Source organism: Littorina saxatilis, linkage group LG4 (genome assembly GCF_037325665.1).
Source record: "Littorina saxatilis isolate snail1 linkage group LG4, US_GU_Lsax_2.0, whole genome shotgun sequence".
NCBI classification, from domain to species: Eukaryota; Metazoa; Mollusca; class Gastropoda; order Littorinimorpha; family Littorinidae; genus Littorina; species Littorina saxatilis.
Genome location: NC_090248.1, coordinates 5756547 through 5773171, shown reverse-complemented (window position 1 = coordinate 5773171; position 16625 = coordinate 5756547). Strand labels below are relative to the sequence as shown.

At 39.1% G+C, this 16625-nt stretch overlaps 1 protein-coding gene and 1 pseudogene across 1 annotated transcript in view; both read right to left on the bottom strand.

The window, feature by feature from the left end:
* Positions 1-638, bottom strand: part of LOC138963811 (receptor-type tyrosine-protein phosphatase epsilon-like) — a 29798-nt gene extending 29160 nt beyond the window's left edge. The window contains exon 1 of the mRNA XM_070335664.1: positions 515-638. The gene's annotated coding sequence lies outside the window, so the exon portion shown is untranslated. The remainder of the gene's footprint in view (positions 1-514) is intronic.
* The window catches only part of LOC138963955 (multiple epidermal growth factor-like domains protein 10), a 90899-nt pseudogene extending 77618 nt beyond the window's left edge, over positions 1-13281 (bottom strand).
* Positions 13282-16625: the final 3344 nt, after the last annotated feature.

Below are 16625 nucleotides of genomic sequence, written 5' to 3'. Positions count from 1 at the left end.
AATAATAATGCATTTTTTGAAAACAATTGTTGACGTTCAAAACGGGATCCTAAACATTAGGTAAATTGGACAGACTATTTGTTTCCAGTTGCTCGATTATTAACAACCACCAATATCTTATGCGTGTAGTCGTCTCTTTAAGAACAGAAATCCGCTCATTTGCATTGTCAGATAGGTCAGGACAATAACAAGAAGATATAGATCATATATCAATGTCAATTCATGTCTGGATTTGTGACATGACCGCAAATGTGTTGCTGACGATCTAACAAAAGTTATTTGAAAAACATTTAAATATATTTGAATAGTTGCAGTCTTAATCTATTCGTTAGTCTGTATGATTGCCTGTCGTTCTGTGTGTTGGTCTACTCGTCTGTTGAAAAAGTGCTGCGCACACACAAACACACACACGCACGCACGCACGCACACACACACACACACACACACACACACGCACACACACACACACACACACACACACACACACATAACACACAGATATATTTACACTTACCATCATAACAAACTCCAGTGTCCTGATAACAGAAGTTTCTACCAGATCCCCCGCCACAGTTCTCGCCACATTCAAGTTGGCAATCTCTTCCGTAACGACCTGCTTTACATTGGCTGACTTCTCCTGGCACTGCTCACACACACACACACACACACACACACACACACACACACACACTCAAACACACACACACTCATACACGCACACACACACACACACACATACTCAAACACACACACACGTACGCACGCACATACGCACGCACGCACACACGCACGCACGTACACACACACGCACGCACGGACGCACGCACGCTCGCAAACACACACACACACACACACACACACGCACACACACAACGTCACATACAAACACACATCCACACACACGCACACACACACACACACACACACACACACACACACACACACACACACACACACACACACACACACACACACACCTTTAATTTCTTTGTTACGTTTTGTTTTTCGTTCATAACTATTTTCCGAAAAGTTGTCTCTTCTGCCGAAGGCATTCTCTGACATTTGTATGGGTATCAATTCTGTAATTCAAGGAACAATTCTGCACAAATAAAATCATACCGAATAGTTGAAATTCACACAGGTTCAGCATAGTACCGGTTGTTGTCAGACGTACCACCTGACCGTACACAACTGAAGAACACGTCACTGAGTTACGCCTCCCGCTGCTCGGTGCTGACGTCACGCTGACACAGGTCTTGTTGTTCACTGTGATGGTGAACGGGTACAGACGCTCGTTATCTGTTCAGCAGTAAAACAACCAAGATGTTATAGTGAAAAAAAGTGCTAGCTGTGGAAAGGCAAAATCTGTCTGTCTGTCTGTCTGCCTGTCTGTCTGTCTGTCGTCTGTCTGTCTCTCTCTCTCTCTCTCTCTCTCTCTCTCTCTCTCTCTCTCTCTCTCTCTCTCTCTCTCTCTCTCTCTCTCATCGATCCATGTACACACACACACACACACACACACACACACACACACACACATACACACACACACACACGCTCGCATACATTCATTCATGCACACGCACGGACAGAAGTATTTATTTTGCAGACGTAGATTAATCAACCAATTAAGCAATCAATCAATTTATAAATCTATCAAACTATTTATTTTTATTTTTACATGTAGTTAGGTTTTGACTAAATGTTTTAACATAGAGGGGGAATCGAGACGAGGGTCGTGGTGTATATGTGTGTGTCTGTGCGTGTGTGTGTGTAGAGCGATTCAGACCAAACTACTGGACCGATCTTTATGAATGACATGAGAGTTTCTGGGAATGATATCCCCGGACATTTTTTTCTTTTTTTCGATAAATACCTTTGATGACGTCATATCCGGCTTTTTGTAAAAGTTGAGGCGGCACTGTCACACCCTCATTTTTAAATCAAATTGATTGAAATTTTGGCCAAGCAATCTTCGACAAAGGCCGGACTTCGGTATTGCATTTCAGCTTTGTGGCTTAAACATTATATAATGACTTTGGTCATTAAAAATCTGAAAATTGTAAAAAAAAAAACATGTTTTATAAAACGATCCAAATTTACGTTCATCTTATTTTTCATCATTTTCTGATTCCAAAAACATATAAATATGTTATATTTGGATTAAAAACAAGCTCTGAAAATTAAAAATATAAAAAATTATGATCAAAATTAAATTTTTGAAATCAATTTAAAAACACTTTCATCTTATTCCTTGTCGGTTCCTGATTCCAAAAACATATAGATATGATATGTTTGGATTAAAAACACGCTCAGAAAGTTAAAACGAAGAGAGGTACAGAAAAGCGTGCTATCCTTCTTAGCGCAACTACTACCCCGCTCTTCTTGTCAATTTCACTGCCTTTGCCATGAGCGGTGGACTGACGATGCTACGAGTATACGGTCTTGCTGAAAAATTGCATTGCATTCAGTTTCATTCTGTGAGTTCGACAGCTTGACTAAATGTTGTATTTTCGCCTTACGCGACTTGTTTGTTTATCAAATAATCAACCACACACAGTGACGCTGAATGAACAAATGTGCACATTTATTTTTCATTCAATGCTGGGGACTTACTTTATCTTATACGCCACAATTATCTAACCAAAAACATAATACACAAAATATGTTTCACAGAGTCAATTTACACGAGTAACAAATAAAAGTTACAATACCTAAACAAGTCGCGTAAGGCGAAAATACAATATTTAGTCAAATAGCTGTCGAACTCACAGAATGAAACGCAATGCCATTTTACTCGTAGCATCGTCAGGCCACCGCTCATGGCAAAGGCAGTGAAATTGACAAGAAGAGCGGGGTAGTAGTTGCGCTAAGAAGGATAGCACGCTTTTCTGTACCTCTCTTTGTTTTAACGTTCTGAGCGTGTTTTTAATAATAATAATAATAATAATTCTCTTTATTTATATAGCGCCTTATCCGAAGTTCAAAGCGCTTTTATGCCGTGTGAGATGGAATTTTTTACACAATATATCACGCATTCACATCGACCAGCAAACCTCAAGCCTGTTAGGCGAATGTTCACCTTTCGCGGCCTTTATTCCAAGTCACACGGGTATTTGATGGACATTTTTATCTATGCCTATACAATTTTGCCAGGAAAGACCCTTTTGTCAATCGTGGGATCTTTAATCCAAAAATATCATATCTATATGTTTTTGGAATCAGGAACCGACAAGGAATAAGATGAAAGTGTTTTTAAATTGATTTCGACAATTTAATTTTGATAATAATTTTTATATATTTAATTTTCAGATCTTGTTTTTAATCCAAATATTACATATTTATATGTTTTTGGAATCGGCAAATGATGGAAAATAAGATAAACGTAAATTTGGATCGTTTTATACATTTTAATTTTTTTTTACAATTTTCCGATTTTTAATGACCAAAGTCATTAATTAATTTTTAAGCCACCACGTTGAAATGCAATACCGAAGTCCGGACTTCGTCGAAGATTACTTGACCAAAATTTGAACCAATTTGGTTGAAAAATGAGGGCGTGACAGTGCCGCCTCAACTTTCACGAAAAGCCGGATATGACGTCATCAAAGACATTTATCAAAAAAATGAAAAAAACGTTCGGGGATTTCATACCCAGGAACTCTCATGTCAAATTTCATAAAGATCGGTCCAGTAGTTTAGTCTGAATCGCTCTACACACACACACACACACACACGCACGCACACACGCACATACACCACGACCCTCGTTTCGATTCCCCCTCGATGTTAAAATATTTAGTCAAAACTTGACTAAATATAAAAAATGAGACCCTCAAATCGCTTCCAAAAATATATCTTCAGTTTCTGCGTTATAAATAATGCGACCGTGCAGAATGACTGCCTACACTTTCCACAATGAGTGTTTAAAAAGCTAAATTATGTGTCGTATACTAGGCAAAGAAAGATTAATATTTGTCGTGGTTGCGTTGGGTTACTTCAGCTGAGTCACTTCCCTTGTTTGTGAACGTGATGCATGTTACTAGGCGGACGAATCATAAGAGTAGGAGGCAACTCCGCTAAAATACTTTTTGTTTCCAACACAAAAGACAGCTCCTGACTCATTTACTCACTTTGATTACATTAATTACAATACTTGTGGTGCGTTTTCGGGCAAATCGTGCCGTGCTTGTTTGTCTAGATTAAGCTACACCAAATTCGCAAGATTATTAGGACTCGTCACATTTTTCAGAGCTCCATTAATAGTATCCCTTTTTAATAGCACAATACAAATTATTCAAGCTTTATTTCAAAACACTGCCAAGAAGGAACCCCAGATACGCACACACTCCGCCATCCTTGTTGCGTGCCCAGACGGTGATGTCGTGGACAGGGAACGTTCTGCCCAGGTCCACCTCCCACCAGTGGTCTCCGGACTGCGCTGCCAATGTGTGAATACAATTGCTTTCGTCATAGGCCCCTCCCGTATTGCCGTTGGCAGCGTTACTGGACGACCATGATATGGTGTGCTTGCTGCTCTGAGTGTAGTTCTTCTCTATCGCCACGTTCTTTGCTAATCAAAAAAATAGATGCATGAATTAGCACGCTTTCGTACGTAAATTATTTTTAATCGGTCTACTGGATAACTGAGTACATTTATTTTACTGTGTCGTACCAGATTTACATGAGTTGCTTTTTTAAACATTGACCTGCGAGCGAAAACGAGCTTTTCAATATTTGAAAAAGCAACGAGTTTTATTATCGTACGACACAGTAAGTCATGTATCATTATGCTTACATGTCTTCAGCACCAAATATCCCGGAGTCGAATCGTCCAAATTGAAGACGCTTCTTAGGGAACCTCGATCTCTTCCAAAGCCTCGTGCAGTCTTTGACGTCAAAGCTAAGATACATCACTCTAGAAAGTGTTAGTTCTAAAACTTCTCCCAGGGGAAACAACAAGTGCAATAGTTTTTCCATAATGAAGTTTGTCACGGTGTGGAAAACCAGGTCCCTGCCAGACTAGCTTGACACGACCCCATTTACATGATAAACCCACGATTAATGTTAACGATATTGGGATCTCATGAGTGGTCTCTCTCACGAATATAGAATAAATCGTTATTCTACATCTAACCGATAGAAAGTATTTGAAACACCAAACATTTTCAAAAGATATGTACATTTCTTGAAAATAGCAATGCAACCTAAGTTACACAGATTTCCTGAATAGATTTTAACATGTGGACAATGTCTAAAATACGAGGTTCCCATCAACTGTCGACCAAGGGCGGAGATGTACTTTTATACACAGCAAGTTATCAACTACAACACAAACTCGGTTCATTTACTAATACTCTTTTTTCACGGTTGTTTCTGTTTTGCCTTTCGCTTATCCACAGCATGTCTTATTATTTGTGTTGAGCCACTCAGTCATTAGTCACTGTCAGTCGATCCGCACATCCATCGACCCCTCTCTTTTCAAACCTTTCTGCGCCGACTCTTCAACAAACATTATTTTGAGGTCTTAGTTCCCTTTTGATGACAAAAAGTAAAGTCGAGCATGCATCCATCCGTGTAACGTCAATAAAGATTGGTTGCACTACCATGACAAAAGAAAAAGACTTCTACACAATGTTCTGGTTCTCAGCATTGAATACGAATAATGGGTTCATAGACTGATTAAGAAAACTACAATCATTCGATGCAATGATTGTCCATTTGGGAATATGCATGTGTATGCATTGTTATCAACTGCTTATTTACCTGCATATATATCCGCGGGAATGAGTTGGCTCTCCATCCCATCTCAGTTATGTTCAATGTGCAAGCATTATAAACAATTCAAGTGTGAAATTGTAGCATTGACACAAAATAAATCTGTTGAGCAGATTAACAGATCTATGGACTTTGTTTTAAAAATATGTTGAACTTAAACAAAAAGCAAATTGCATCTATAAAAGTTTGAATTTAATTGTACGAGGGCTGTTCCATTATTATTTTATTTAGAAACCAGGCTCCTGGCCATATGGCGTTAAATACAATATCAAGCCGTCAAATAGTAGACTTGAAAGTGCGGTGAAATGTTTTGGGTTAAACGCTCTTTGTAGAGCCGTGGTGTAAAACTGGTACAACGATTTCAAACCGGGTAGACGGAGCCTCGAAAATGATACCCACCCTGGTCTACTCACTTCATCCGTTATGCTCAAAAGCATTAGCGCTGTTGAACGGATAATAAGAGAAGATCCCTGAATTTCAATCAGGGAGATGCAATATTCCCTTGGCATTAAAAGCTCTGCATTCGGAAAGATCTCACACGAATATCCCATGGCCCCAAAGCAATGTGCCGGTTTGGGTGTCACATGAACCAAGCGACGGGGAAAAAGAGGGGTAGGGCAGAGTGGTGCCTGACAATACTAGTAGTTATCGTTAGATGTGGCTGTGATATCCACATTTATCAGTCACAATGTCTCAAAAGGCGGAAACATATATATCAGATCTCGGCTTACAAATTTATTGTGTTTTGTTTTGGACAGTTTCATGTATCCTTTTACAAAATAAACAAGACAGGCTCTTCCGTAAACCTCCCGTCGGCCCACGGTAGCTGCTGATATTTGGGACCACCTCAAGGTCTCGGCCAACCAAGACTATGGCATACTTGTAGCAAAGCCGCCGAATGGTACCGTAAACCAAGAATAGTGACGTAAGAGAATAGAATGTCGTATTTTGATTTGGAACGTGACGTGTTTCAGAACTCAAGTTCTTCTCGACAACTCGGATTGTCGTTTTCACTGAACGATGGACATTGAAGTGATCAGAATTTCAGATAATTGTCTTTTACTTTCACAGAACTGTCCCTGCTGAAAGACTTGCGATTATGTAACAATGCGCGAGTCGCAATGATCCAGGTAGGAATTATGCACAGTGAATGTGTATTCCCTCTGTTTACTTCATCGAGTCGTCAGGTCAGTTACGTTTTAATCTCAGGGCTGGTGCGGTGTAAACCATTGTGCCTGCAGACATTTTTGCTTCTATCTCGCCAGGGGGTGAAATCTCTTTCAAATTGTAGTCAAAGTTATCCAGTTCTCACAAGTGTCTGCTGCTTGTGTCTCTTGTTGCAAGTTTTTCTGCTAAATTGCCATTCAATGCAACCCCCGTCGGTAAGACTTCAGATCCAATTTCTAGGACACATGACAGCGTACAAAAGAGTGGGCATGCTTTTCTCTTTTTTGACGATTTGCTTTTTCGCTTGTTGTGTACTCAATTCTTCATCAAAGAATGTTTATGGGAAATATCTCGCTCCACTGTTTTTGAAGTGACCGTCTAAAGATGGCGCCCATAAGTGATTAGTCACTTCCTGCGAGATATCACTTGGCTATGACGACTTCCTGCGATATATTACCTGCTATTCAGACTTGGTTGTGTAACAGACGTTTTCTTCCACACGAGATTACGTTGATTGTCTAACGAACCCGTGAGGCTGAGTTTGACATCAGCTAATCGAGTGTGGAAGAAAACTCTGTCACACGACCAAGTCGGAATAGCATTTATGTCTCACAGCTTCCACAGAGGAGAGAACAAACACGTTTTGCGTACTCAAGCTTGACAAACCTAATACAGGAGCAGCCATTGTGGAGAGATCTACTTTTTGACGAAAGTGACCGAACAACTATGAATGACGTCGCAGTAATATGTGAATGACGTCACAGTCATCGTCACAGTCTTTTTTTTTTTTCCAAATTTTTTTTATTCAAATAAATAACAACAATTGTCAGTAAGTACTGGTGTCACATGACTGATGTGAACCAGTTGATTGGCTAATGCCCTTTACCTAAGCAAGACTGTGCTCTCATCCTCAGAATTAATTACTGACATGTAGCTTATATTCTCCACAATACCAAATGACCATAAATTCCCTACTTCTCAATTAAAGCAGAAGTGTTTTTTTTCTGACAGATTGCATGTGCCTGTGCCACAGTGCGGCTGCCACTGATCTAAAAATAGAAGCCGCTGGGTTTCATCTAATTCTCGCCGACTTGCATAGATTCTTCTCATCGTGTTGGTGGCATGTAGCTTATCATCCACATTACCAAATGATGAGTTCATATAAAATTCCCACCCGCTAGCAGAAAACACAAGTGTTATTCCGATAACGTACCAGCTAGACCAGTTTGGAAGACTGACTCGATCGACTCTGTCATACGTAGCCGCACTGACTACACTGAAATACGACTGCATCAGTTCAGTAAATGAATGGTTTCCGAATTATTATTTCAAGGCAAGAACAATCGTAATCGAAAACGTGTAGGGTACGTTCAGAACGTTCTTACCATTATAAGACTTATTACCAGCGTGCCTCGTGCGTGCAGACTCAGTCAGTGCAGACTGCATGCAGTGGTTTGATTGCCCTAGCAGACGACATAAACCCCGCTCAGCAAATTAACATGTTGGGCAAATGTGAACGAAAAAACGATGGGGATATAATACGTGTAGGGTTCAGAGCATTCTTACCGTTCATATTTAGTATCAGACTCCCCGATGAATGAAGATACAACACGAAAATATGCCACATTTGTTTTGAAAATGTGCGAACCGTCGAGTCCCGCGGCTTCGAGTCAATTCAAGGGGAGTCACTCCGCACAGTCAATCCGTCGAAGCTCGACTGGAGGTTTCGAATCGCAAATAATGAAGAGCACAGCCCTTTCTCCGAGTTCAAATGAGGTCTCTCTGAAAGATCATCACTGTTCAGATTAACGCTACTCTGGAATTTACCAACAGAAATTAAAATGCGTGTGACGAAAGCACGACACACTTGAGACACCCCACACAAAAGTAGATCTTTACTGTACACGACCTGACCACACAGTTATGCCTATTCAAATGCGCGTTGCAAAATGTGCGCTTGGAATCTTCTTTTTTCTATGGCGGTACTGACAATATCGTTATTGAAACAATCCCAGTGCACTAAGGGATTTATAGAGCAAATCTCGAAAATAATTATTGAACTCAGCGCTATGCGCTTCGTTCAATAATGAATTTTCTCGATTTGCTCTATAAATCCCTTAGTGCACTGGGATGTCTCAATAACTTAAATTAACAATATCTCATACAATGAATTAAATACAACTTATCGAGTACAACAAGCTAACTTTTATAACGTTTTGTTCTTCGAACACTCACACAAAAATGCACAGTCTATATCTTTTGAAGCATCGCATTCTTCATGACGTCTTTCTGTGTCTGCATCCGCGAAATGTTTGTTCTTTCCGGGATCTTTGTCATCTATGTTCAGAACTCTGTCCTTCCAGTTTCAGACTAACAGGCCTCCTGAGAGAGCCACTTTCCAAGGGCAGCTAAATTCGCGTATGGAAACAGTACTGTCGTCTGGGATGCCGTTTTCAGTATTCTCAGCGTTCAAGAATGTGTAAAGAGAAAAAACGATAACAGCAGGAGAAATAAAAGTCGTGTGTGCATTTTGGGGCTTTTGGAGGGACGATTTCGAGTTTGAATCCGTTCTTGCACATGCTCCAAAGCGTGTAACATACAATCTTGCACACGTTTGCTTTAGTAGTGGCAAAGAAGGAAAGCGTGTGACATCAATTGATATAGGGTGCATGTTTGACCAATGGTTACCGTTTCGTCATGTGACCCGTAAAAACGCAATAAACACGTATGTACACACACATGTCTGTATTTCCATTAATTCTGTAAAGAAAACTGTCCACAAACAATGAAGTTAAAACATTAAAATAATCTATTCCTTTCAGTTTTATGATTGTGTTTATTCAAACATAAGTGCAAAAGACGTAAAATCAACTTACCAAATATTTGTAGTTCACACAGGTTCAGCGTTTTGGTGTTGTTCATCAATGTGAGACGCACCACCTGTCCGTACATCTGTGACGTACACGTCACTGAGTGGCTCCTGGTGCCCGGGTCTGACACCATGCTGACACAGGTCTGGTTGTCCACTGTGATGTTGAACGGGTACAGACGGTCTCTGACTATTTGATAAAACAAACCAACAGTACCAATTTTACCAGTATAAAGAAACGAATATAAACAGTTGTTTTAGTTGTTGTTGTTGTTGTTGTTTTTGTTGTTGTTGTTGTTGTTGTTGTTGTTGTTGTTGTTGTTGTTGTTTTCGTTGTTGTTGTTTTCGTTGTTGTTGTTTTCGTTGTTGTTGTTTTCGTTGTTGTTGTTTTCGTTGTTGTTGTTTTCGTTGTTGTTGTTGTTGTTGTTGTTGTTGCTGCTTAATATTTTGTCTCATTCAAGCCGAAGGAAAGAATATTTGAGTGAAGATTGAGATGGGTTGGTAAGTTGACGAGATAGTTATAATCATGTGTATCAAGAATAATAATTCAGCCGAAAGTGGTTAAACTGAACCAAAACAACACCCTGAGTCAACGGTATGTGATTTAATCCAAAATCAGGATTAGGATTGTACAGCTGTCACATGAACATTACTCACGTTCTGTGCGTGCCCAGACGGTGATGTCGTGAACAGGGTACGTCCTGCCCAGGTCCACCTCCCACCAGTGGTACACGTTGGACGGGACTAGGACGCCTTTTTTAACTTGGGTGTGGCTACAGGTGTTGCTTTCATATCTTCCTGCTGTGTTGCCATCAGCAGCATTACTGGCCGCTCCTAGGTCGTCACCCGTGTAAGTGCTGATCTGACGGTAGGTTTTCCCTCTGGCCACGTTCACTGTGCAGAATACACAGAATTGCAAGGGTCAAATCTCTCAGTTTATACATAAATCGGACGTCTACTGTATATACTCAGTGCTAGTAAACAAAAACAGCTATTCAGCCTCCAAAGCCTGGAGGAGTGTTTAATATAAAAGTAAACGACACAAATTAGTCAATTTAAAAAAAGGAAAAGGAATGAACACACGACAAAAAGAAAGAAAGAGAACGAAACAAGCACACAAACAATGCCAAGACAAACAAGGGAAGTAAGGAAGAAAGACAAAAAACAACGACTGATGTACATTTTACAAAGCTGATATTGTCTAAGGTAGTCTAACAATCGGTCCTTACTAAAACTACGACTTTAAACATGTTTTTTTTCAATTTGTTTTGGAAATTTGGAATTGTAATAGACTACTACATAGACATAGACATAGACACAGACCACTTTATTATCTCAACGAGGAGAAACTCAGGTGAGGTGTATACAGCATTACAATATACAACATAAAACGTAAGAACATAAATAAAATATCGAGGCGCGCGTAACCCACTTATAATAGTCAAGATTAGGACAACAATATCAAAACAAATCTCTCTCTGTCTCTGTCTCTGTCTCTGTCTCTATCTCTCTCTCTCTCTCTCTCTCTCTCTCTCTCTCTCTCTCTCTCTCTCTCTCTCTCTCTCTCTCTCTCTCTCTCTCCCTCTCTCTTATAATGCTAAAAAATCACACTCATTCAGAATCTGAATGTGCAAGTATTACCATTTCAAAAAAGATTAATGTACATGTATAATAAAGGTGTTATAATGCATAAAGTGATGTCAGGATATGCACCGGAGACATTACGTGATAATTTTATTTTGAACTATAACAGACTAAAAATCATTATCACCGACTCCACGTATTGACCTTTTCAAATCAAGCCTTCTTTATTCAGGTGCGGTCCTATGGAACTCACTGCCTATTTTTCTTAAGCATAAAACAAACACAGACAGCTTAAAAAAAATTATATGTCGCACATAATGCAACTAAACATGCGCTGAATGGTTCATCAATTCATTTAAAATGTATACATGCATGTTAAACAAAATTATAATAATATGCAGATCTAAATTAAGATATGTTAAAAATTGACACTTGGAAATTGTACTTAAAATGCAGCATGACAATTTATTTTTTTAATTTTTATCTGTATATACAGTTATAATGTATTAAGTTTGATGTGATAATTCTTTGATTATATTGTTTTCTGTTCTTGTTGACCCTATATTAGGGCGAGGGCTGGATGTAAAAAAGCAATATTCTTGCTTATCTAATACCTCGATAATAAAGATTTTGTCTTGTCTTGTCTTGTCTCTCTCTCTCTCTCTCTCTCTCTCTCTCTCTCTCTCTCTCTCTCTCTCTCTCTCTCTCTCTCTCTCTCTCTCTCTCTCTCTCTCTCTCTCTCTCAAAATCACGTGCTAGGCTTTTATTGTCACTTGGTGCATATGTGTACGTACAAGAATAAGTCTTGACCGGGTCAAATAAAACACCAACAACTCACCAGACTTTTGATTTGTTTAAAATATGAACAGTTAATGAATTGTAAATCTAAGATAAAACTAATGAAGCTAGCAAGATTTGTAGCCCACGTTATGATTTTAGTATGTTAGCGTTACATCTAGTTTCTTTATTGGTATGCATATGTATACACAATACATGCTTATGTTTTGTTTTGTGTTTTTACAAAAGATGAATGGCATAATGGTATTGCCAATTTATTTCGGCTGTATATTATCTTTCTTTATTTATTTGGTGTTTAACGTCGTTTTCAACCATTCTGTATATTATCGTTGTCCGCTTAATGTATACATGCTGATCTCTTACCTGATTTTGTTAAACCTATTTTTCTTTTATTATTGTTTGTATGTATGGAAGTGTATATTGCCAATTTATTTTTGTTGTATAGTATTGTTGTATTTGTCCGCTCAACTGTTGGTGTGTGCTTGTTGTTTGATATCGTGGGTTGTAAACAAGCAGCTTGGTGAGAAGGATGATCAAGAGATAATCAACGGTTCTCTCTATTCTCTGTCTCATTTTTGTCTCATTAAACTGCTTGATATCCGTCAACTAAAAGCAAAAGTAACAGTATGGCATCGAAAGAATTTGTAATCAAGCCAAGTCAAGTCCAGTCAAGTCAAGTATTATTTTGTTTTGGGCCCAGAGGGCTTTGAAACAAAGATATAACTTTAACAAAAAAAGGTAACAAATCAGACAGTTAATATATGTATACAAATTGAGCGGACAAATACAACAATACTATACAACAAAAATAAATTGGCAATATACACTTCCATACATACAAACAAAAATAAAAGAAAAAAAGGTTTAACAAAATCAGGTAAGAGATCAGCAATCTTTCCCATATCCCCTAAGTGTTAGTATTACAAATTTCCTCTTTCCAACGCAGTCGTTAAAAGGCCGAGAACACAATCCGACTGAATGCTTCTGTGATTTAGCAATGCAAGACAAGGAAGTAAAATGTGGAGAATACTGGACGAGGTATGATTTTCAACGACGACTGGATGTATTAATGTCCTACAGGCGTACATATCTGTGGCCAGGAATGGGATTATATGATAAAATGCTTTTCAAACTGTGTGGGTCCTGCTTTATACGCTGTCAATGCAGGCACTGTATATCCGCATAACCGTGTGAATGAGTGTGGATGGGTGGATGTTGAGTGGGTAGTTGAACGTCTGTGTGAATGACTTAGAGAGAGATAGAGACAGACAGATAGACAGATAGACAGACACAGAGAGCCAGACAAACTGTCAGACTGAGCATAGCAAAGCATAGCAAATTACAAGAGAGAAAGATAGAGAGAGATAGAGACAGACAGACAGACAGACAGACAGACAGACAGACAGAGAAAAAGAGAGAGAGAGATAGAGAGAGAGAGGGAGAGAGAGGGAGAGAGAGGAAGAGAGAGAGGGAGAGAGAGAGGGAGAGAGAGGGAGAGAGAGAGGGAGAGAGAGGGGGAGGGAGAGAGGGGGAGAGAAAGAGAGAGAGGGGGAGAGAGAGGGAGAGAGAACTCGAACTCGAACTCGAACTCGAACTCAAAAACTGTATTACCGAGGGATGATAGCATTAGGTCCATATGGTCATTTCTTACAGCTAGTCCCTACTATAATACACACATGAAACGAAGAACAAGTATGAAGAATAAAAAAGAAATCAAATAAAACACATGGGAAAAGTATAACAAAACATACTATACACTTTCTCTTTCACGCATCCACACACTCGCACAAATTGTACACCGACTTAGTCGTTAGAGAGGTGCTTTCGGAGCTGTCCTTTAAAAGAAGATAATGACAGACATGACTTGATATTTACAGGTAGTGAATTCCAAAGGAACGCACCAGAATAAGAACAAGAGGCGAAGCCATCAAGGCTCACGTAAGATATCGACAAACAGTAACACAAACTCAATCACTCCGTCACACATACACACACACAGTAAGCATACCGTCGCGATATAACCTTGAACGGTTGAAAACGATGTTAAACACCAAATAAAGAAAGAAAGAAACAGGAAGAATAAGTGATACATTGCGAGACACTAGATCTAGATCTGTCTGTCTGTAGCCTACTTTTTACATTTAGTCAAGTTTTGACTAAATGTTTTAATATAGAAGGGAAATCGAGACGAGGGTCGTGATGTGTGTGTCTGTGTGTCTGTGTGTGTGTGTAGAGCGATTCAGACTAAACTACTGGACCGATCTTTATGAAATTTGACATGAGAGTTTCTGGGAATGATATCCCCGGACATTTTTTTCATTTTTTCGATAAATACCTTTGATGACGTCATATCCGGCTTTTTGTAAAAGTTGAGGCGGCACTGTCACACCCTCATTTTTCAATTAAATTGATTGAAATTTTGGCAAAGCAATCTTCGACGAAGGCCGGGGTTTGGTATTGCATTTCAGCTTGGTGGCTTAAAAACTAATGAGTGAGTTTGGTCATTAAAAATCGGAAACTTTTAATTAAAATTATTTTTTTATTAAACGATCTAAAAACAATTTCATCTTATTTTTCGTCATTTTCTGATTCCAAAAATATATACATATGTTATATTTGGATTAAAAACAATCTCTGAAAATTAAAAATATAACAATTATGATCAAAATTAAATTTCCGAAATCGATTTAAAAACTATTTCATCTTATTCCTTGTCGGTTCCCGATTCCAAAAACATATAGATATGATATGTTTGGATTAAAAACACGCTCAGAAAGTTAAAACGAAGAGAGGTACAGTAAAGCGTGCTATGAAGCACAGCGCAACCGCTGCCGCGCCAAACAGGCTTGTCACTTTCACTGCGTTTTGCACTCGCGGCGGACTACGTTCAGTTTCATTCTGTGAGTTCCACAGCTTGACTAAATGTAGTAATTTCGCCTTACACGACTTGTTAGTACTTACGGGGACACGATGGCCAGATCGACACTGCGCTTTCGACAGCGCTTCCTCGCCCAGACACTGGAAACACGCTGTGCAGATTAACCTGTAAGAAATCTCCTTTGGTATCTTCTTTATCAATTTTTTCTGGAGCTACGAAACCGAACAATGTGAAATCATGAGTCGTCTTCTTCGAATCGGCGAACTGCAGCTCGGTGATAACTGTATCTATACCACAATCCTTCCCGCGATCTGACCTAACCTTGACCCCTGACCTGGTCTACATATCTCACACGACACAAATCAGTCAGCTGTTTTTACCCCCCCCCCCCCCCCCAAAAAAAAAAAAAAAACAACAACACCCGTTTTCTTTGGATACACACTTTAACTACATACGTGCCGACGAAATGTTGATCATTGCTTCAATATTTTGAAGCTGTTGCTTGGATAATAACCAGGTAAAATTAGTATTTCGGTGTTTAGTCAAATGTTAAAGTTTCTATCACACACACACACACACACACACACACACACACACACACACACACACACACACACACACACACACGCACAGACAGACACAGTTTATCATCGCATAGGCTACACTTACGTGAGCCAAAAACTAGTTTTAAACAAATCGATGCGGAGCCTTGACAAGGCAAGATTCTTTCGAGTGTTTGAATAATATGACGGAGATGATTTGAAGAGTTGTATAAGATATGTTGGGGCGTCCTGATAGACGACTTTATACATAAATGAACATTTATTATACAAAAGCTGCTTCTTTAAGCTTAACATCCCAATACTTTTCATCTTTTCCTTTGTAGAAAGAGATGGACTGGGCAGAACTAGTTTAGCAGCTCTACGCTGGAGCGAGTTCAGCTTCTTCAAGTGAACTTCACTACACCCGTCCCATACTATGGAAGCATAATCAATATGGGGTTTTATGTGGGCATTGTAAAATAGTTTTCTTGTGTCTAGATTAATAATGCTTTGTAACTTTGACAAAAGAAACAGGTTTTTAGCAATTTTTTTGCAGATTCCATTAATGTGAGTCTGCCATTTGAGATTATTATCAACAGTAAGTCCCAGTAAACGGTGCTCAGCTACTTGCTCAATGGAGTGCTCATTTAGGGACAGACTCAGAGTCATTTCTGAAAGTTGATGTTTTTGGCGAGTGCTGATTATCATAGACTTTGTTTTAACTGGATTAATAAGCATACGGTTTGCAGAACACCACTCAGAAACATCGTTTAGGCTCTGTTGCAATATCTGCTAACATATGACACTCAACAGATTCAGACTGTAAGTACAAGGGCAAATCATTTATATACATGCAAAATAATACAGGTCCCAAAACAGACCCCTGTGGCACTCCACATTTCACAGTGCCCTGAGAAGAGTACGTATCGTGTACGTATACAGATTGAACCCTCTCTCTAAGATAAGAGTTAAAAAAAAAAAAAAAGCGACAGTGCTAGAACTTTTCAAATAA